Below are 23,380 nucleotides of genomic sequence, written 5' to 3'. Positions count from 1 at the left end.
TGTGTCAACTTTTACAGTGATTTAATTATACATGATGCAACAACATTCAGTATCCCAGATAGTAGAAGATGGGAACAGATCATAAATTACTCTGATCCATCGCTTCCCAAAGTAATGCAAATCTCAGAGCAATATGATTTAGGTGCCTTAGCGGCTGATAAGTTTGACAAGGCTCCGAATTGTCAGGTCGACTTGACCCTTGTTCGCGACTGCCCCAAGCAGCCACAACAACGAAAGTGTATACAGCCATGCCAACATCCACATAGACATGTAAACAGGCCTGTGTATTTAGTGAATTCTTGCTCTAGATGTTTTGCTCGCTATAAAATACAGGATTGCCCATCATGTAATGCAATGTATTATATGTGTGGGGAAAAAAGGCCGTGTCCAAGCAGTTTGTTTGCAACAGCACAAAAACTCCAATTTTGCTCACTCCCAGATAAAACAGTCTCATACAAATGCAGTGAATGTTGTGTTTCAAAATTTAGTAATCACCTCACTGCTTACAACAGACAGGACATTCCAGTGTTTGGACAGTGTAACTTGTCTGCCACTTACAAATCTCACACTAGGACAGTGAATTTTAATGTCAGTTGACTGCGTAGCAGCGAGGAGAGCTCCGCCTACCATCCTAAGGGAGCCAAGGGTCTGATAATGGTTTTGTAAAAAAAAACAAAACCGGTTACCTATATCATTAAAACATAAATGGTGTGAAACTTCCTGGCAGATTAAAACTGTGTGCCCGACCGAGACTCGAACTCGGGACCTTTGCCTTTCGCGGGCAAGTGCTCTACCAACTGAGCTACTGAAGCACGACTCACGGCCGGTACTCACTGCAAGGTTCGCAGGAGAGCTTCTGTAAAGTTTGGAAGGTAGGAGACGAGGTACTGGCAGAAGTAAAGCTGTGAGTACCGGCCGTGAGTCGTGCTTCGGTAGCTCAGTTGGTAGAGCACTTGCCCGCGAAAGGCAAAGGTCCCGAGTTCGAGTCTCGGTCGGGCACACAGTTTTAATCTGCCAGGAAGTTTCATATCAGCGCACACTCCGCTGCAGAGTGAAAATCTCATTCTGATAAATGGTGTGATCAAGACTGAACTTTAGTCAAAATATATGAATTTTATTGTGTTGAAATCAAGGGACAGTGAGAACATATTCGGTTTAGATGTCTTTGATTTGTTTGGACATAGCATCCAGGACAGCATACTTTCTGTGTCTGCTTTTGAACCAAAAGACTATAAAGCTGCATTTCAGGGACTCAAAAATGTTTTGCTTAGTGACAGATGTTTAATGCAGTCAAACTCAGTGCAGCTATTTACAAAATGAAAATAGAGGCTCTCGCTATAGTGTATGGTGTGACCAAATTTGATCACTAGTTGTATGGTGGCAAGTTCTTTTTAGTGATTAATCACAAGCCTTTGCAGTCCTTGTTTCATCCGTCAAAGCCGGTTACTAAATGCACTGCACAAAAATTGCAACATCGTTCTTTGTTGCTTTCGCAGTATCATTGTGAAATTGTGTGCAGACCTACAGCAAAGCATGGCAATGCAGACACCCTATCTCGCCTTCCGATTGGCCCAGTGTCTGATTTTGATGCATCTGACGCGTCTTGTTGCCAAATCGATGCACAGGACTCTGAATTGCTTGAATCTTTTCCCTTGCACTACAAAAAAAATTGCACAGGCCACAGAAACAGACCCAGTTCTCAAGATTTTGTTGCATTACATTCTCACATATTGGCCTCATTCATTGAAGAGTATCCAGAACTCAGTTTTACACTGATATTTTGCACCTCGGCATAACCTTTCAGTTCAACAGGATGTGATGCTAGTCCAAAATGACAGTGGACAAAGTGGCACTAAACAGTCAGCGCGATGGCACTGTAGTTTGCAGGGCATGGATGCCCCCATCGAAATATGACATCACAGTGTCATACATGCACGGAAAACTAATCCACTCCGCCACAGACTTTCTCACCTGGGCCTAAGACAATTGCCATGGCAACAAGTGCGCATTGAGTTTGAGGTACCATTTTGGAACACTCATTGGCTTGTAGTGGCAGACTCTTGTAACAGGTTCCCATTCGAGGTGCCTGTAGCTTCTGTCACATTGCGTAGTACCATTCAAGCGCTGACCTCCATATTTTGTATAGAGCTTCTACCACAAAACATGGGCTCTATTAAAGTTAGGTATTAGCTTCCTGGTCATGTATGTAAAGAACTCTATTAATCCACTTGTGCATTTGTGTTATAGAAAGAGGATTCTGGTCACCCATAACAACATCCTCTCCCTTGCTTCCTTGCAGTACAAGGCTTCACATTATGGTCATTAATCAGTATGCACTTGGAGTACACTGAAAAAATAATAGTTCCACTTCCTACCATCAGGTGAAAATATGGCACTGTAAGCAGTTATATGTTATTGGTGCAGAGAAAGTGGAGGAATGGTCAAACACATGTAATGGTGGTTATGATATTTTCACAAGTTACATGTGTTATGGTCTCCTGACACAGCAACATGCTGTATCTGTAACACGACATGGTCGACAGTTGCTCGCGATATATCCAGTGCAATCAGAGTGACATGCCATCAGTGCTATCCTTCAGATCAGGAAGAGTCCAGCTACATCCCTCATGGACGTGATCTTTCATATACCTCCACAACCAGAAATCACATGGGTTTAGGTCAAGGGTCCTGGAAGGCCACACATCTCAAAATTGCCCAGTGATGATGCAGTTGTTACCAAAGGTTTCTCAAAGCAAGTCTTCTACCTGGCAAGTGACACATGATGTCACTCCATCTTGTTGCATGAAAATGGAGGTGTGGACACAGTTATGTTCGTGCAAAGTGGGAACCGTGTCGTACAAGCAGATCCTTGTAAAATGCAGATGTCACTGTACACCTAACAGGCCCATGAGATTTCATCTCCTCAAAGAAAAATGGACCAGGAGTGAAGAAGCTGGTGAAACCACGCCACACAGTCACATGAGCTGAGGCAGTGGATGTTCCTGCACAACTTGTGGCAGAGTAGAAACCCACATACTACAGTTCTCTCGATTCACGGCACGGTGCAGAGTAAAATGCGCCTTTCCACCCAAAGAACGTTCCCCAGCCACATGTCATCCATTTTAATGCATGCCAGAAAATGAAGGGCAGAGTAATGACATTGTAGCCTATCTTGGGGCTTCAATTGGTGCACATTCAGAATCTTTTAGGGATACCAATGTAAAATGAACCACAAAATCTTTTGAACTGTTGACCAGAGGAGAGGCAGTTCCCTTGATGCAGAATTTGAGACATGCTGCATAATCAGCCCTAGCTACAGCAACCTCATCAACTACTATGGGAATAGTCTGTCACCCTCGTTCCACTGCACCACCTAATTCGCCTGTTTCGTCAAACTTCTTGATCATATTCTTTAGCCTGTTTAGAGCCTCTTTGCAGCTATTTTTGTCAGCAATATTCTCATAATGCAATGCTGCTGTTGCTTCCATTCTGATAAAATGTCTTTAGCAACAGTGCAATAACCATTGCATTCATATGGACAACTTCAACCTTCTTAACCCCCTACACCAGAAGTCACTCCACAAAAGGGCTTAACATGTCACCAAGCAATGAACAGTGTACTGACATCAAAAAAGGAAATGTTTCACACTCTGTCTGCTTCCAGTGCCATTTTTCACCTGGTGATGGAAAGAGTAACTATTATTGTTTTGAACATATTCTGTGAGTGCACTAATTAATGAACATACCTATGATATTTCAGCATCTTGCGATGTATGCAGCTTCCACTGCACCACTTAGAACACCATCAGTTTAATGATAACCACCCAGAACCTATTTGACCCTGTGCTGCCCTCACTGTTTTTTCTCTCATAGGTACCCATTCTTCTTCTATACTATTCCTTTCACCTGTTTCAGTCAGTTGTTGTCTAATACTCCCTCTGAAATTCTCAGCCACCTCTGGTTCTTAAAATTTATCCAGGTCCCATGTCTAAATTTCCTATCTTCATACAGTTTCTTCAGTTTTAATCTGCAGCTGATAACCTATAATTTATGGTCAGAGTCCACACATGTCTTTGGAAATATCTAACAGTTGAACATCTGGTTTTGAAATCTTTCTGTTACCATTATAATAATTATCTGAAGCCATTCAGCATCTCCAGGTTTTTTTTGTACATATGCAACCTTCTTCCATGATTCATAAACCAAGTGTTCACAACAGTTAAAAAAATGTTGAAAGCAGGAGGAAAGTTCTGCTTTCAGGTAGGAGCCATGGAAGAGGTGTGCACCAGATCTTGCAAGAAAAATCAGGTGACAGAGGTCACAAGTTTTTTCAAGCCCAGTGCATCCTCTTAGGATGTAGGATCATTGGGCAAGGGTTTTACAAACCAGGATCATATTTTAATACTGGGTGGAGCAGAAAACAGTATTGATAGGGATCAAGGCTACAATATTGAGTGTGGCTTGGTAAAAATAGCATCTGCAACGAACCATACAAATCTTGGCTTGGTTCCTGCCTTCATGTTGTATGATCGGCCCCAATTGACCGGCTCTGTGAGTTGGGTCAATATGGAATTAGATCAGCTTCTTGGGCAGCTACTTTGTCAGGCATAGGTTTGGTTCCTGTGATGGTGTTGGTAGGTGGGACTTCACAAGGCATGGCCTGCATCTCAGTAGGAAAGGGAAGAGTAAATTGGCTGGGATGACAGCAAAATCTTTAAGGGGGTGGGGCACTGAAATATGGGAGTAGCTCTTTTTTAGGTGTAAGATCAGTGTCCCATGATACAACATTGAATCAAATTAAGTTTAATGAGAAGCTCAGATAGGCAGGTACTAGAGATGTTAAAATATCATAACATTCTCATAGAAGTACAGTAAAAAATAATGCTGGTATAAGACAAGATTCTCATAAAAGTACAATGAAAAATAATGTTAGTTTATTGCATCATAATATCAGGAGATTAAAAACAAAGTAGATGAGATTCTTGTTTTTTTAGAAGATTTAGAAACTGAGGTTGAAATAGATGTATGATGCCTGTCTGAATGTCATTTAGTCACAGATATGGAAAAGGTAAATTAGGTGGATATAAGCCTTCACCACATGTAAGTAGAGACACTATAGAGAGAGGAGAAGTTAAAACTTACCATAGTGTGAAAAGTTTAGAAACTAAAATATTTTGTGCAGAGAAACATATTGAAGCACGTTCCTGTGAAATTAAATAACAGTAGTTTTATAATTGTAACTTTGTAGCTGTGCACAGGTCCCTACAAGAAAATTTTCAGCTATTTCTGAAAAACTTTGAATCTTTGTTATGCTGTCCATCAAACAGAGGGAAGCAGATTATTGTTTGGGGGATTTCAAGTCAAACATTATAAAAAATACTGCACTGTATTACGAAAAGTGACTAAAAGATCCAGAAGTATATGCATTATGTCTGAGAAGTTTAAGTCTTGTGGTATGAGTGGGAGAGTGCACAGATAGTTTAATTCATGTTTAACTTGAAGAATGCAGAAGGTTGAAACTAACAGTACAGATAGTCTGCAAAAATCTGCAGATTTCTCTAACTGGGGAGGTATCAAGAATGGTGTCCATCAGGGTTTAGTCTTGGATCCCTTATTGTTCTTAATATATGTTAATGACTTGCCACTATATTCATGAAGATGCTGATGATACAAGTATAGTAATCACACCCAAAAAACAAGAATTAGTTGAGAAATTGTAAATAATGTCTTTCAGTAAAGTATTAAGTGGTTCTCTGCTAACGGACTCTCACTAAATTTTGAGAAAACACTGTATATACAATTCTCTTCAGTAAATAGCATAACACCATTGATAAACACAGATTTTAAACAGAAGTCTGTTGCTAAGGCAGAATATTCAAAATTTCTGGATGTATACATCAGTGAGAAATTGAATTGGAAGAGAGACATTAATGATCTGCTGAAATGTTTAGGTTCAGCTACTTATGTTATTAGCGCTACTGCAAATTTTGGTGATAAACATATCAGTAAATTAGCCTATAATGCCTATTTTCATTCACTGCATTCACATGGCATCATAATTTGGGGTAATTCATCATTAAGAGAAAAAGTATTCGTTGCTCAAAAGTGTGTAGAATAATAGATGGAGCCCATCCAAGGTCATCTTACAGGCATTTATTTAAGGAATTCAGGATATTCATAGTACCTTTGCAATACATATAGTCACTTACAAAATTTGTTTTTAATAACCCATCTCAGTTCAAAATTAATAACAAAGGGCATAGCTACAACACTAGAAAGAAGATTGATCTTCACTGTTCTAGGTTACATCTGACTTTGGCTCAGAAAGGGGTGAATTATGCTGCCACAAAAACTTTGGTCATCTGTCAAATACCTTAAAAAGTCTGACAGATAGCCAACCAGCATTTAAAAACAAATTAAAAGAATTTCTGACCGACAACTCCTTCTAATCAGTAGATGAATTTTTAGATATGAAGTAATAATTGTAAAAGAGATTTCAGTATGATGTGAAGCCTCAGGGTGCGACACTCAGAACCACTAAATGTTGTGGTACAGTATGAAGGAGGGTCTGGCTATGTTCTTTAGGAAGCATTTTCCACACGGTTTGTAACAATCCACAATGCATCAACAGCAGTAGTTGGTGGAGAACTGCAATAAACAAGATGCATGCCAGCCATAAATCACATTTGTACAACAGGGAGCACACTAGGTAAAAGTTAATTTTTTAACACATACATTATCTAGAAAAGATTCTACAGTAATGCAAAGTATATTGTGAATATCAGCTTACTTCATGGCCTATGTGGAACATTTTACATAATGAACTTTAGAAGCTATTATCATATTGGAAATGGAGCATCTTACGTATTAGTAACTAAAAGTTCAACCTATCCCTACTTGCTGAGCAATTATGTGTGACATCACTCTGCAGTTGTAATCACTCGGTTCTTGTACACTCTTTGTGACATTATGTAAGGTTGGGTTCATTCAGTCAATTTTTCTGAGTGTTACAATTTTCAAAATCATTTGTGTGTGTGTACTCTGAAGCAATTTCTCTTCATTTTGTTATCCATAATGATGCAATTTTGTCAGCTTAGTAGTGATTGAAGATAAAATCAGCTAGTTTGTAAACCAAGGAGGATGACACTGTGATTAAGCCATTTGATTCATTTGTGGGTTGGGTATTTTAAAAAAACACCCACCCTGCTACCAGATTTTGTTTTGTCTGTGGTTTCCATAAACAAGTCAAAGCAATTAAAGGTATTTCATTTCAGAAGAATATCAATAATTTCCTTCCCCAGCATTCTCCAAACTAATCTTGTGCTCCATTTCTTAATGATCTTATCTTTAACAGTCCGTTTTCTCTACTCTTTCTTGTTTCATTTTGATGCAACCTATCTGTTCTTGATCTGACAGCCTGTTGCTTTGGCAGTCTTAAACAGTGCAAGAACAAATTGGCTGACATCTTGTGAGATTCAAAACCTACATTTCAGGCAGTCTGTTAATGTTCTACTGATGAAGAAATGGCCTGTCCACATAATTTTGTAGTTTAGAGATTTACTGTTCATTCACAACATCCTTAACCTGGGCTCCCAACTTCTGGATTGGTGGAAATCAGTTCACTTCGGCCCCTAATGTTATGTGACTAGCCAACCTCCTACTGTTTTGTGGCCAGCTGCAACTATCATTGGCGATAAGACGAAAGTTTCCATGTGTACTATACCTGCTACGAAGTGACTGTCAAGCCATGCTGTACCAAACCAGTAAGCTATTTGTTAAGTGTCAGCACTTTATGACAAAAGTGCTACCCATTTCACTTCACCTTTTCTTTGCCCTCGGCTCTCCATGTGCTGGTAACACTGCTATATGGGACACCTGTGAAAACTTCAAATTTTTACATCAGTCGGCAGTTACTTTAATGAGGGAGGACATCCACAGTGTAGTTATGTTAATCAGTTTAGTGTAAAATATCATATTGACAACTTTGAATTTAAATACTATAGAGCTTGTTCAAACATTTACGAAAAATTCAAAATGTTAAACATTGAACATTAACATATCATTCCATGATGAGGCTAATCTCTGACAAAATTGTATTTTCATGTTTCTTTTGCTTCTGTGAACAGTTTCTAGTTATTTTGAACAATTAAGAAGAAAAAGTATCACTTATAAGTGTAAGTAACAACTTAACACATTTTGCTTTGAATGAATTGATGCATGCGAGGTATAGGAATCACTTCTCTTATTGTTCTTGATAAACTTACTTGCTTAAGAGGTGAATTAGAGGCTATAAATTTGATGTCAATAGTATTCATACGACAAACAACTAATGGTGAGTGTCAACTGTTGACGAATGATGTCTATAGTCTGTGAGTAATTGCCATCAGTTGAAAGCTTTAGTTAGTATGGGACTGTTTAAATAAAGCATAGTTTACTTTTGTCACAACTTGTTACACTTCAAATTATTGTTTAGTAATGCATGGACTATACTGTTTAAGTGACTTAGATTATAGTGTTCAAATAAGGCCAATTCAAGCCTGAATATATTGTCTAATAATAAATAAGTAAAATAATTCCAGCAAATGTGTTATAAAACAAATCAAACAGTGGAAAGTATACAATGGAATAACAACAATATGGGAAAGATAAATAGTTTCTGACCTCACAGAGCAGGAGTTGAATCATATATAGGCACAATGAAAAGCAATGCTAGAAATATTTCAGATCTCAGACAAAGTCGTTATTCATAAATAGAAAATTCACACACTTCCACACAAGCACAAATCACACATACGTACATGGCTACTGTCTCCAGGCACCAAGGCCCAACTGCATCAGAAGTGAGCATCAATCTAGCTGGGATGGCTATAAGGGGTAAGGGAGAGTTGTGGGACAGGTAGAGAGGGGAAAGGGGGGGTGGCGCAGCTCGCATCTAGGTAGTGGCAGGGGAAGATGCTATTGCTGCCTGTGGGAGTATGCAGAAACATGGTGGGGACAGGATGGGGCTGCTGGGCACAACAACAGGGGGCTGTGCTGGGGGTTGGGAAAAGGGGAGTTGGATATGGAGGAATGAGAAATAGATGAGAGAAAAGGACTTGTTAGGTGCATTGGCAGGGTAGAGTTGGCAGAATAAAGTTCATAAACCCAACCACCGTGGATATCCAATTGTAGCTGGTTACTGTGCACCCAAATAGAGAATCTCTAACCTTTTGGACCAACATCTTCAACCTGTTACCCATAACTTACACTCCTATATAACAGATACCAACCATTTTCCCCCCGTGAACCATGGACCTTGCCGTCAGTGGGGAGGCTTGTGTGCCTCAGCAATAGCCGTACCGTAGGTGCAACCACAACGGAGGAGTATCTGTTGAGAGGACAGACAAACGTGTGGTTCCTGAAGAGGGGCAACAGCCTTTTCAGTAGTTGCAGGGGCAACAGTCTGGATGATTGACTGATCTGGCCTTGTAACACTAACCAAAACAGCCTTGCTGTACTGGAACTGCGAACGGCTGAAAGCAAGGGGAAACTATGGCCGTAATTTTTCCCGAGGGCATGCGGCTTTACTGTATGGTTAAATGATGATGGCATCCTCTTGGGTGAAATATTCCGGAGGTAAAATAGACCCCCATTCGGATCTCCGGGCGGGGACTACTCAGGAGGACGTTGTTATCAGGAGAAAGAAAACTGGCGTTCTACGGATCGGAGCGTGGAATGTCAGATCCCTTAATCGGGCAGGTAGGTCAGAAAATTTAAAAAGGGAAATGGATAGGTTAAAGTTAGATATACTGGGAATTAGTGATGTTCAGTGGCAGGAGGAACAAGACTTTTGGTCAGGCGAATACAGGGTTATAAATACAAAATCAAATAGGGGTAATGCAGGAGTAGGTTTAATAATGAATAAAAAAATAGGAGTGCGGATAAGCTACTACAAACAGCATAGTGAACGCATTATTGTGTCCAAGATAGACATGAAGCCCACGCCTACCACAGTAGTACAAGTTTGTATGCCAACTAGCTCTGCAGATGACAAAGAAATTGAAGAAATGTATGATGAAATAAAAGAAATTATTCAGATAGTGAAGGGAGATGAAAATTTAATAGTCATGGGTGACTGGAATTCGGTAGTAGGGAAAGGGAGAGAAGGAAATGTAGTAGGTGAATATGGATTGGGGGGAAGAAATGAAAGAGGAAGCCGCCTGGTAGAATTTTGCACAGAGCACAACTTAATCATAGCTAACACTTGGTTCAAGAATCACAAAGAAGGTTGTATACATGGAAGAAGCCTGGAGATACTGACAGGTTTCAGATAGATTATATAATGGTAAGACAGGGATTTAGGAACCAGGTTTTAAATTGTAAGACATTTCCAGGGGCAGATGTAGACTCTGACCACAATCTATTGTTTATGAACTGTAGATTAAAACTGAAGAAACTGCAAAAAGGTGGTAATTTAAGGAGATGGGACCTGGATAAACTGAAAGAACCAGAGGTTGTACAGAGTTTCAAGGAGAGCATAAGGGAACAATTGACAGGAATGGGGGAAAGAAATACAGTAGAAGAAGAATGGGTAGCTTTGAGGGATGAAGTAGTGAAGGCAGCAGAGGATAAAGCAGGTAAAAAGACGAGGGCTGCTAGAAATCCTTGGGTAACAGAAGAGATAATGAATTTAATTGATGAAAGGAGAAAATACAAAAATGCAGTAAATGAAGCAGGAAAAAAAGAATACAAACGTCTCAAAAATGAGAACGACAGGAAGTGCAAAATGGCTAAGCAGGGATGGCTAGAGGACATATGTAAGGATGTAGAGGCTTATCTCACTAGGGGTAAGATAGATACTGCCTACAGGAAAATTAAAGATACCTTTGGAGAAAAGAGAACCACTTGTATGAATATCAAGAGCTCAGATGGAAACCCAGTTCTAAGCAAAGAAGGGAAAGCAGAAAGGTGGAAGGAGTATATGGAGGGTCTATACAAGGGCGATGTACTTGAGGACAATATTATGGAAATGGAAGAGAATGTAGATGAAGATGAAATGGGAGATATGATACTGCATGAAGAGTTTAACAGAGCACTGAAAGACCTTAGTCGAAACAAGGCCCCGGGAGTAGACAACATTCCATTAGAACTACTGACAGCCTTGGGAGAGCAGGTCCTGACAAAACTCTACCATCTGGTGAGCAAGATATATGAGACAGGCGAAATACCCTCAGACTTCAAGAAGAATATAATAATTCCAATCCCAAAGAAAGCAGGTGTTGACAGATGTGAAAATTACCGAACTATCAGTTTAATAAGTCACAGCTGCAAAATACTAACACGAATTCTTTACAGACGAATCGAAACGCTAGTAGAAGCCGACCTCGGGGAAGATCAGTTTGGATTCCGTAGAAATATGGGAACACATGAGGCAATACTGACCCTACGACTTATCTTAGAAGCTAGATTAAGGAAAGGCAAACTTAAGTTTCTAGCATTTGTAGACTTAGAGAAAGCTTTCGACAGTGTTGACTGGAATACTCTCTTTCAAATTCTAAAGATGGCAGGGGTAAAATACAGGGAGCGAGAGGCTATTTACCATTTGTACAGACACCAGATGGCAGTTATAAGAGTCGAGGGTCATGAAAGGGAAGCAGTGATTGGGAAGGGAGTGAGACAGGGTTGTAGCCTCTCCCCGATGTTATTCAATCTGTATATTGAGCAAGCAGTGAAGGAAACAAAAGAAAAATTCGGAGAAGAAATAAAAACTTTGAGGTTTGCCGATGACATTGTAATTCTGTCAGAGACAGCAAAGGACTTGGAAGAGCAGTTGAATGGAATGGATAGTGTCTTGAAAGGAGGATATAAGATGAACATCAACAAAAGCAAAATGAGGATCATGGAATGTAGTCGAATTAAGTCGGGCGATGCTGAGGGAATTAGATTAGGAAATGAGACACTTAAAGTAGTAAAGGAATTTTGCTATTTGGAGAGCAAAATAACTGATGATGGTCGGAGTAGAGAGGATATAAAATGTTGACCGGCAATGGCAAGGAAAGCGTTTCTGAAGAAGAGAAATTTGTTAACATTGAGTATAGATTTAAGTGTCAGGAAGTCATTTCTGAAAGTATTTGTATGGAGTGTAGCCATGTATGGAAGTGAAACATGGACGATAAATAGTTTGGACAAGAAGAGAATAGAAGCTTTCAAAATGTGGTGCTACGGAAGAATGGTGAAGATTAGATGGGTAGATCACATAACTAATGAGGTATTGAATAGGATAGGGGAGAAGAGGAGTTTGTGGCACAACTTGACTAGAAGAAGGGATTGGTTGGGAGAACATGTTCTGAGGCATCAAGGGATCACCGATTTAGTGTTGGAGGGCAGCGTGGAGGGTAAAAATCGTAGAGGGAGACCAAGAGATGAATACACTAAGCAGATTCAAAAGGATGTAGGTTGCAGTTGTTACTGGGAGATGAAGAAGCTTGCACAGGATAGAATAGCATGGAGAGCTGCATCAAACCAGTCTCAGGACTGAAGACCACAACAACAACAACACCAACTATTTGTTCCACTAACTAACCATTATTCCTGTTCCTTTTCCATCTGGCACCCTACCCATCACTGTCAACGCCCATGGCCTTGCTTCTATTGAAAACTACCTTTCTCAACCCCAGAATCACTCCAAACCTACAACCTCCTTCCCAGTCACCATGACCAATTATATACACGCCCACAGTTGCTTCTCCTTTGAAGGTATTACAAACAATCCAGGATAGAGCAATGGGCACCAGCAAGGCACCCTCCTATGCCTAACTATTTATGGTCCAGCTAAAGGAATGCCTCTCACCTGGTTCAAATTCATAGATGACACATTCAGTGTAAGAACCAAGGGTGAGGACACCCTATCCACATTCCTCCAAAATGTCATCACCTTTCCCATCTGCTTCATCTGTTCCTCCTCCTCAGACCAAAAATCACCTCAAGGAAGGCTTCATCGACACTCAGTTTGCTTCCAACTTTCCAACCATCAATTATTCCTCCACTTCAACAGTTGCCACCCTTCCACACTAATAAGTCACTTCCACACAATGTAGTTACCCATGGCCATTGCCTTTGTAGTGATGAGCAGTCTCTCTCAAATATGACCAGGATCTTACTGCAGATACCCACTGTTTGCCCAGAAAGGAGAATTCCTCTTGTGTCTCATTACCAACCAGGACAGGAACAATTAAACAAGTTCTCCGCCAGGGTTTCGGCTACCTTCCATTGTGCCTTGAAATGAGAAATATCCTCCCCACCCTCCCACAGTGGTATTCTGTCACTCATCTAACATATGCAATATCCTTGCCCATCCCTACTTCATCCCTGTTCCCAACCTCTTTTCCTCATGGCTCATATCCCTGTGAAAGCTACCATGTGATCTACCAATTTAGCTGCAGCCACTGAGTCACATTCTTTGTAGGTGTGACAACAAACAAGTTGTTGAGATGAATGGCCACCACCATGCAGTGACCAAAACACAACTGAGGCACTGTAATAGGACTAGTTATAGGTTAGTTAATGAATGCTTAGATACCTCTAAAAGTTTGGCAGATTGTATATTACCCAATCCACAATATGTAATGGATAAAAGTTAGGAAGTATGGTTTTTCTTAATTTCTATCAGCAAATTAAACTATATGGTTCACTTATATACCGAATCAACATCATTAACATTATTTCAGATCGTTTAACTGTAGTTGACAGAAGGCTATAATAGTTAGAAAACCTGACATTCTGAATTTACTATCATAAATTTCACCAAAATTGGTAATTCCATTCTCGTGATTGTATTATTACGTTCCCATAGAAATGTTAGGAGAAATATAATTTGCAAAATTCGTAAATTTCAACTTACATAAAAAACAGACTTTTGTAATGTTAATCAGTCATCTGATGTATTTAACCTGACCTGTGTGCTTTATGTATCATGTCAGTAACAAAAAACCAATTAGATAAATTGTAATTAACTTTTCTATTAACAATTCTCAGAAATTCTGATGTAATACTCTTCTTTTTCAGTAATTGTGATACTATGAAATTACTGTACAGAACTTTAACCTTAAATTCCATTTTGGCATTTGGTACTACTCCTCTGTTAATTTTAGGAAAAATTCCAATGTGAAATCAAAATGTAATTAATGATTGTATGATAGATATTTTTACTATAACTTCCACATAAAAGTCAAAAGAACAATATTTGGAAATGTATTCAGAATGAAACATCATTTATTGTCTTTGAAACCATACTAACAGTTTGTTGTAAATAATTCGTTATAAATCAGTAAATGTAATTGTTTTTGACATTAGGCCAAAGAACATACATTGTTAAGATAGGGCATATATTGAGAGATGCAAAGCACTTGAAGTCATTTGCAGTGTGACCAATGTCATGATGAACAGCCTGTAAGGGTTACTGTTTTGTTGGTCATGTTGGTAGAAGAAAATTTATGAGTGAACTTCTTTGTAAATGCTTATGGAAAATACAGGGTGGCGCAGGGGAACGGGAAATTTTGAACGTTACAGTTGGTAGCACTGTAGCACCGGCAGATGTTTGAAACTTTGCACAATTGATGTGAACGCATTGCTATTTAGTAATCATGGAGAATTGGACTGGTCCGGACCGTGCAGTAGCTGTGAGAGCGTTTTACAAAAATGGTGATAGTGCGACTGCCGCGCAGAGAACATTTCTACAGCATTACCAGCTTGGACGTCATGGACGTGTCCCATCTGCACATGCGATTACAACGTGGGTGCGTAATTTTGAAGAAACAGGATCTGCCTTGAAAAAGAGACCTCCAGGTGGCATTCCAATGGTACGTACCCCAGAGAACATTGCAGCTGCTAGAGCTGCAATCGAGACAGGTCCTCGCCGCTCTGTTCGACAGCATGCATCTTCGCTAGGGATTAAGCGACGAAGCTTACAAAGAATACTGCACGAATTAGACTTCCATCCCTATAAGTTGCAGATTGTGCAACACTTACATGAACGAGACCCAGCGTCACGTATGGAGTTTAGTAGCCAGATATTGGCTAAAATCAATGAGGATGCGAATTGCCTTGGTAACTTACGGATATCAGACGAAGCCCATTTCCACCTGAACGGATTCGTGAACAAACAGAACTTTCGTTATTGGGCACAGGACAATCCTTGTGAGTTTCACCAGTAACCACTACATAGCGCCAAGGTCACAATATGGTGTGCTGTATCATGTCATGGTGTTATCGGCCCTTATCTTTTTGAACGTGAGGATGGTAGTGCAGTGACAGTAACATCCGCTCGATATGTTGAAATGCTTCAAACATTCTTTACACCGAGACTGTACGAGCTTAATCTTAACTTCAAAAACATGTGGTTTCAGCAGGACGGAGCCACGTCACACACTGCTCGACAATCGATGGCATCAGTTCGTCAATTGTTTGGAAGACTCATTATTTCACGTAACGGTGACATTGAATGGCCTGCGAGATCCCCTGATCTTAGTGTGTGCGACTTCTTCCTGTGGGGATATCTTAAAGGCAAGGTGTACTATACACGTCCTGCTACAATCCATGAACTGAAGGAGAACATTGAAAACGAAATCACTGCCATTCCCCAAGATTTGCTACACTGCGCATTCCAGAGTTTTCATAACAGGCTGTTAGAGTGTGAACGCCGAATGGGAGCACATCTTTCCGATGTCATCTTTAAAAAGTAAAGAGACACATTTGGACATTTTGAGTGTAAAGACATACTGAATAATGGCATACTGAATACATTCACTTTCATTAATAAATTACTAGTTTTATGAATTTATTCATGGAAATGATGTTATTTCAAAATTTCCTGTTTCCCTGCGCCACCCTGTACATCTGCTGTTAAAAGGCTGCATCAGTGTGTTGGACAATTTTTCACCCTGTCTGAAATCCAGGGAAATCTGCAATATCCCCTAATGCAGCTGCTGAACATGCCATTCATCATAGTGTGGTTAACTTCAAAAACTGCTTCAAGCCTGTGTCTTCTGGATTCTTCCCATCAACACCAGCTTTTCTGAACTTTGCATGTGGGAGCTCTCTCTGTAACATATTTTTCGTTTCTGTAACCCCTCTCTCTTCAACTTTTGCTAGTCTGTGTCTTCCACTTGCTTATAGCCTTCTAACATGTTCCCACGATGTCCTTCCACACACCAGGAGCTTATCCCACCCCATCCCAGCTATTCCTTCCAACCCCACCACATGACTCTTTTTTTAACCCCTCTTCTCACCCCAGCTAAATTGCTGCTTATGTCTGATACAGTCGCAGTCAGGCCGTTTTGCCCAGACAGTGACTGTGTGTGTGTATGAGCTGTGCTTCTACAAATGTGTGTGAGTTTTCTATTTCTGTAGATGGACTTCATCTGAAAGCTAAAACATTTCTAGCATTATTTCTCATTGTGCCAGTATGAGACCGAGTGCCTCCTCGATACAAAGGTGACAAAACTCATGGGATAACGATATGCAGATATACAGATGGTGGTAATGTAGGGTACACAAGATGTATATGCGCAGTGCATTGACAGAACTGGCATTTGAACTCAGGTGATTCATGCGAAAAGGTTTGTGATGTGGTTATGGCCACGACAGACCTTAACAAACTCTGAGTGCAAAATGGTAGTTGGAACTAGGCGCATGGGACATTCCATTTTCAAAATCATTAGGGGATTCAATATTCCTGCACAATGTAAAGACTGTGCCAAAAATACCAAATTTCAGGCATCACCTCTTATCACAGACAAGACGATGAGTTTCACTTAATGACTGAGAGGAGTGGCTTTTGTGTAGAGCTGTCAGTGCTAACAGACAAGCAGCACTGCATGAAAGAACCGTGGAAAACAATGTGGCACATATAACAAACATATCCATTAAGACAGTGTGGTCTATGGCAGGAGACGACCATCATGAGTGCCTTTTGCTAACGGAATTACATTGCCTGCAGCACCTCTCCTGTACTAGTGACCATATCAGTTGGACACTAGACAACTGGAAAACCGTGACCTGGTCAGACAAGGCCTGATTTCAGTTGACAAGATCTGATGGCAAGGTTTGAGTGTGGCACAGACCCCACAAAGCTGTGGACCCAAATTTTCAACAAGGCACTGTGCATCCTGGGGGTGGATCTGTAATGATATGAACCACGTTTACATGAAATGGCCTGAGTCCTCTCACCCAACTGAACTGATCATTGACCAGTAATGGTTATGTTTGGCTACTAGGCTCCCATTTTCAGCTATTCGTGGACTCCATGTTCCCAAACGATAATGGAATTTTTATGGCTGTTCGTTCGTGATTGGTTTGAAGAACATTTTGGACAATTCAAAAAAATGATTTGGCCACCCAGATCACCTTTCATGAATCCCATTGAACATTTATGGCACAAAATCGAGCACCAGCAACACTTTCACAAATTATGGATGGCTATGGAAGGAGCAAAGCTCACAAGGGAACCTCCCCATCGAAACCCCCTCAGATTTAGTTATAAGTTGGCACAGTGGATAGGCCTTGAAAAACTGAACACAGATCAATCGAGAAAACAGGAAGAAGTTGTGTGGAACTATGAAAAAAATAAGCAAAATATACAAACTGAGTAGTCCATGCGCAAGATAGGCAACATCAAGGATAATATGAGCTCAGGAGATCCGTGGTCCCGTGGTTAGCGTGACCACCTGCGGAACGAGAGGTCCTTGGTTCAAGTCTACCCTCGAGTGAAAAGTTTAATTTTTTGTTTTCAGACAATTATCAAAGTTCAGGTACTCACACATAATCAACTTCACTCTCCAAAATTCCAGGAAATGTTCAGATTTGCTTGGACATATGCAGGATTTGACGGTCTACACAAGGAAAAATTTGAAAACGTTAAAAACATATGTTTTGACAGAGCACAGGGAATACTGTGTCACTGTGAAACTGTTGCATTCATTTGTTGCAGTTTATGTGACAAACTCTTATGTTTTCATCACTTTTTTTGGAGTGATTATCACATCCACAAGAAAACCTAAATCGGGCAAGGTAGAAGAATCTTTTTACCCATTCGCCAAGTGTACAAGTCAGGTGGGTCGACAACATATTCCTGTCATGTGACGCACATGCCGTCACCAATGTCGTATAGAATATATCAGACGTGTTTTCCTGTGGAGGAATCGGTTGACCTATGACCTTGCGATCAAATGTTTTCGGTTCCCATTGGAGAGGCACGTCCTTCCGTCTACTAATCGCACGGTTTTGCGGTGCGATTGCAAAACACACACTAAACTTATTACAGAGAACAGGGACGTCAATGAACGAATGGACAGATCATAACTTTGCGAAAATAAAAAAATTAAAAATTTTACTCGAGGTAAGACTTGAACCAAGGTCCTCTCATTCCGCAGGTGCTCACGCTAACCACGGAACCACGGCGCTGCTGAGCTAAGATTATCCTTGGTGTTGCCTATCTGTGCATGGACTACTCCGTTTGTATATTTTGCTTTTTTTTTTCATAGTTCCACACAACTTCTTCCTGTTTTCTCGATTGATCTGTGTTCAGTTTTTCAAGACCTATCCACTGTGCCAACTTATAACTAAATCTGAGGGGGGTGCGATGGGGAGGTTCCCTTGTCAGTATTTCTACAAGAGACTTCCAGTAACATGCTGAGTCCATGCCATGTAGAGATGCTGCACTACTCTGGACAAAAGGAGGTTCGACATGATATTAAGAGGTGTCCCATGACTTTTTTCACCTCAGTGTCTGTTGTGAGTAGCAGTCTCTGCTTTCCATGTTATTGTTACAAGACAAATTTCAATTACAATACTGAACACTGACATCTATATTAGTAAAAGACTAATTTGGTCCTTGGTCACCAAGTGCCAGTTGCAGATTGCCTATCTATCGGCTTCTAGAGGCAACAAAAATTTGATTGGCAATATTTCATATAATTATTGACTAAATTTAAAAATTTAAAATGCTGTCATAAACTATGCATTAAGAGGTATAGTTTTATGGTAAAGATTCAACACATTAAGACAAGCATTATAGGTAGAAATTGTGTATATGTTTTGAGACAGCAGAACTCACAATACCCAGACTATTTTCATCCATGTTTTGACAAAGAGAGCACAAAATGACTTCCAATAAAGTTTACACATAATTTCAAACTTTTATGAACCTTTTTCTCATTGGTATCTCCCATAAAATAACAAAAGAAAAAACTTTTATCACTAATTTTTGTACTTCATGCAGTGGGGCTTCAAAATCAGGCATAATATTTTAATGTACTAGTATTACTTATTTACTACTAAATCTAATTAAAACACATTTTGGAGGCAGTATCCACATATACCACTGAATGAACCTAGAAAATTATGTTACACAAAACATAGTTCATGAGATAGGATATCATAAACACTGAGATGTGTGAAAAACTAGATTTTGCTTAAAATGGAGCACATATTAACCAGACTGTAAAACTGAAATGATAGTATTGCATTACTGAGCATGAGATCTTGTGTCACATTTTTTGGCCATCTGGTGCAAGTCCTTCTATTTGACAGCACTTTCCTGACTTGTCCCTCAATTAAGCTGAGATAAAATGACAACAATGTGAAAACAATCCACAAACAAGAAACTCTCCAACCAGGCCATGCATCCAACTTGGGACCCCTCAATGTACAGACAGTGAGGCTGACCATTAGATCACAAATTGTGAGCTACTCGCCCAGTGTGTGACAATGAGAACACTTAGAAACTTCCAACAAACTTTAAATATAATCACAAACTTCGTTGAAACTTATTGTCACTTACATGTTTGACATCAGATATTTAACAAATTAACTCACTTGTAAAGTAATCAAACGTTTGAAGCTGTTTTATACCTGGGACTTCCATGTAATTTTGACAAATGAGCTTTCCAATAATGTAAATTATCAGAAAAACATCAAACACAGGATTTATTGTCCCATAGGAGGTCTATATGGGATTCATTCCACTCCCCCCAATCTCAAATAGGAAAATTTCTTGCTACGCAGGATAGTTGGCAGTCCTACTCTGCATGTCCCTGATCATTTTTTCAGGGCATTTTGAACAAACAATATAAATGTTTGTCCAAGTAGGTTAATACACATCTTTGTCTCTTCACGTATACATTTTGTACATATCCCTATCACAACATCCATTCGTAATAACTATATGCAATTGACTTATAGATTTGGCCATTTTTCTACAAAAGTTACAGAAAGGAATTACTGGAATACAGACTTAACACATATTAACACATTAAGTGAAAGAGCTCAGCTTAGTACAGTGAGACATTTCATGACATTTAATACCACATTTGCTCCAATCAGTACTAAATCACCATATTCAACTAATGACAATATGTTTCTTCTCTTTGTTGGCAAATTGTTGATTTGTGCTAAACGGGGTGGGAATGAGATGAGATACTTCCTTGCTGCAGCCCAAAGAGGTGGAGATGATACTAGAGTTTACATTTAAAGCTAAAATTCTTGAGATCTATTTATTAATTAAAGTTTTGTCACATGTGAAAGAAATTTATGGATGTCTCCTTTACCACTGGTGTCTAATGCATTTTGTATTGCAAGCTCATTTACGATTTAAGTACTTGTTACTTAGAGGACACAAATGTCATCAAAAGGATGCCCTAGCTGTGCAGTTGACATTACTACTCCATTTCGGGAACTATTACATAGGACATACACAATCTAGAGTAATAGCATCTGTATGACTGTGAACTACAGAAAATATAAGCTTGTAACTTACGTAATTTAAATACTGAATCATAAAAAACATATTTCTGTTCCATTTCAGTAATCTTTCTTAAATAGTTAAACACTCTCACATATACTATGATGGAATGGTTATTTCTTTGTCTAATAGCATGCAATGCCAAAAGCCAAACACTTTATTATACATTTATGTAGTATTGCTTTAAATGTTCTCTCAAAAAACCCCAACAGATCAATGATATCATTAATTGCACCTTACTAGTAATTTCTGCTCAAAATTGCCTACACTACTGTCTGTCTTTTCTTCTTTTTCAGGTAGATTTGGTTGGACTACAATGAACATAAGGTGCAGAAAGTGGCTGTAGAATCGCACAGCAGCACATACAGACTAACAAGATGCACCTTTAAACCAAAAGAAACTGCATACATACTAATATTTGTTTCATTTATCATGTTTAAGACCACCTGGCAATATCTTGAAAAACTATCCATGTAAATAATAATTTGTCATCTCTCATGCCTACTGTATGGCTAACTTAAGAAAACAGTTTGAAACTTAGCTGGAAAAGGCAGCAGAATTCTTACTAATTCTGTCACAGGTACATTGTTAATTGTGTGAAAAACTGCCATTTTATGCATTATTATCAATGCTGCAGCAGCAGCAAAAACACTTACTAAGCCTGTCTATGAATAAGGCACACATACAAGGCCTGAGTTAACTGCTATATACATTGTTGCTGTCATGTGCATGGTGGATTGTTTTCAACCTAGACAATAGTTAAGTCAAAGAAATTTTCTATGTATTCTAAAAATATTAGCAGTTTTTCTTCATGGTAGTGAGTGATTACTTACATAATGTAGTTGAGTAAATCTATACATGCATGATGTTAGTTTAGCACTAAATTGTTCTATGTAGTACTGTAAAAATGCACTTATGTTTCTTTTGAACCTAATGATTAATAATGTACATAAATGTAAATGGGCTACATGAGATGTACCTGTAATTTTATGAAGGAAGGAAGATAACCTGCTCATTCCTGTGGATGATGATGTTATTAGAGGCAGACTGAATTTTAAAATACAGTGTTAGAGTAAATAGATGATTCATTTCTCCTTTACTGCTCTTTGTAGCGTATAGAACTAATGCTGTATATTATTGTATGTCTGGCAAAGTACTTCAGAAGGAGTGGGCTTTAGATGCCCTCCAGGCCATCGAGATTTATTTTTCCCATGTTTTCTCTAAATCACTTGGCAAATGCCCGGATAGTTTCTTAAAATAAAGAGCCATTTTTTTCTGTCATTGTTATTGCTCTACATGTACCTTGTGCTGTATCTCTAGTGACATTTCAAACGGTTGCTTCAGACGTGTTAATAACTGCAAGTAATTTCACTAAAGATTGAGCATCAGATAAACTGATTTCTTGACAATTATGGTATAATACACATAATATACATACATACCATATTTAACCTTGTCAATCAATGGAGAGTCCAGGACGGAATGTAACAAAATTGTGAAAAGGATTGTTGCTACTCACCTTATTGTGGAGATGCTAAGTCACAGATAGGAACAACAAAAAGATTGTTAGAAAATGAGCTTTCGGCCAACAAGGCCTTCATCGAAAATAGACAACATACAAGCACACACTCGTGCAAATGCCACTCACACATATATGACCACTGTTTGGCTTCTGAAGCCAGACTGTGAGCAGCAACGCATAATGGGACGGACATCTGGGTGGTGGGGGTAAGGAAGGGGTTGGGGTGGGGAGGGGAGGGGGAGGAATCGCAGGGTAGGCTTGGGGGATGGTAAAGCATTGCTTGTGGGAGCATACAGGAATGAGGTGGAGAGAGGTAGGGTGTTTAGGTGCAGTCGGGAGGTTAGACTGAGGGTGGTGGCGGGTGGGGGATGGGGGGGGGGGGAGGGAGGGAGGGAGTGGAAAAGGAGAGAAGGAATATAAGACTGAGAGTTCATTGATGGAATAGATAGCTGTGAAGTGCTGGAATTGGAACAGGGAACTAGATAGATAAGAACAAAGACTACTTAAGATTGAGGCCAAGAGGTTTCTGAGAACGTACGATATATCATAGGGTGAGTTCCCACCTGCACAATTCAGAAAAGTTGGTGTTTGTGGGGAGGATCCAGATGGCACAGGCTGTGAAGCAGTAATTGAAATGAAGAACGTCATGCTGGGTGGCATGTTCAGCAGCAGGGTAGTCAAGCTGTTTCTTGGTCACAGTTTGTCAGTGTCCATGTCCACATGAATGGCCCCGGCAGACTGACCCATTCCAGCACTTCACAGCCCTCTGTTCCATCAGCACATCAGCCTTTTTACTTCTCATCTTTTACACTACCCCACCCCCTCCCCCTACCCTCCCTCTAACCTCTCTACTGTGCCTAGCTGACCTGCCCTCTCTCTACGTCATACCTGTACGCTGTTGCAAGCAGCACTTTACTGTCCCCCACCCCTACCCTGCTAACCCTCCACCTCCTTGTCCCAGACGCCTTCTTACCCCCACCACCTGGTTGCCTCTCTCATGATGCACTGCTACTCACAGTCGGGCTTAAGCGGCCAGAGACTCTGGTCATATGTGTATGAGTTACATTTGCTCGAGTGGGTGT

This window comes from Schistocerca nitens, chromosome 5 (genome assembly GCF_023898315.1).
Source record: "Schistocerca nitens isolate TAMUIC-IGC-003100 chromosome 5, iqSchNite1.1, whole genome shotgun sequence".
Taxonomy (NCBI): domain Eukaryota; kingdom Metazoa; phylum Arthropoda; class Insecta; order Orthoptera; family Acrididae; genus Schistocerca; species Schistocerca nitens.
This window is presented reverse-complemented; position numbering follows the sequence as displayed.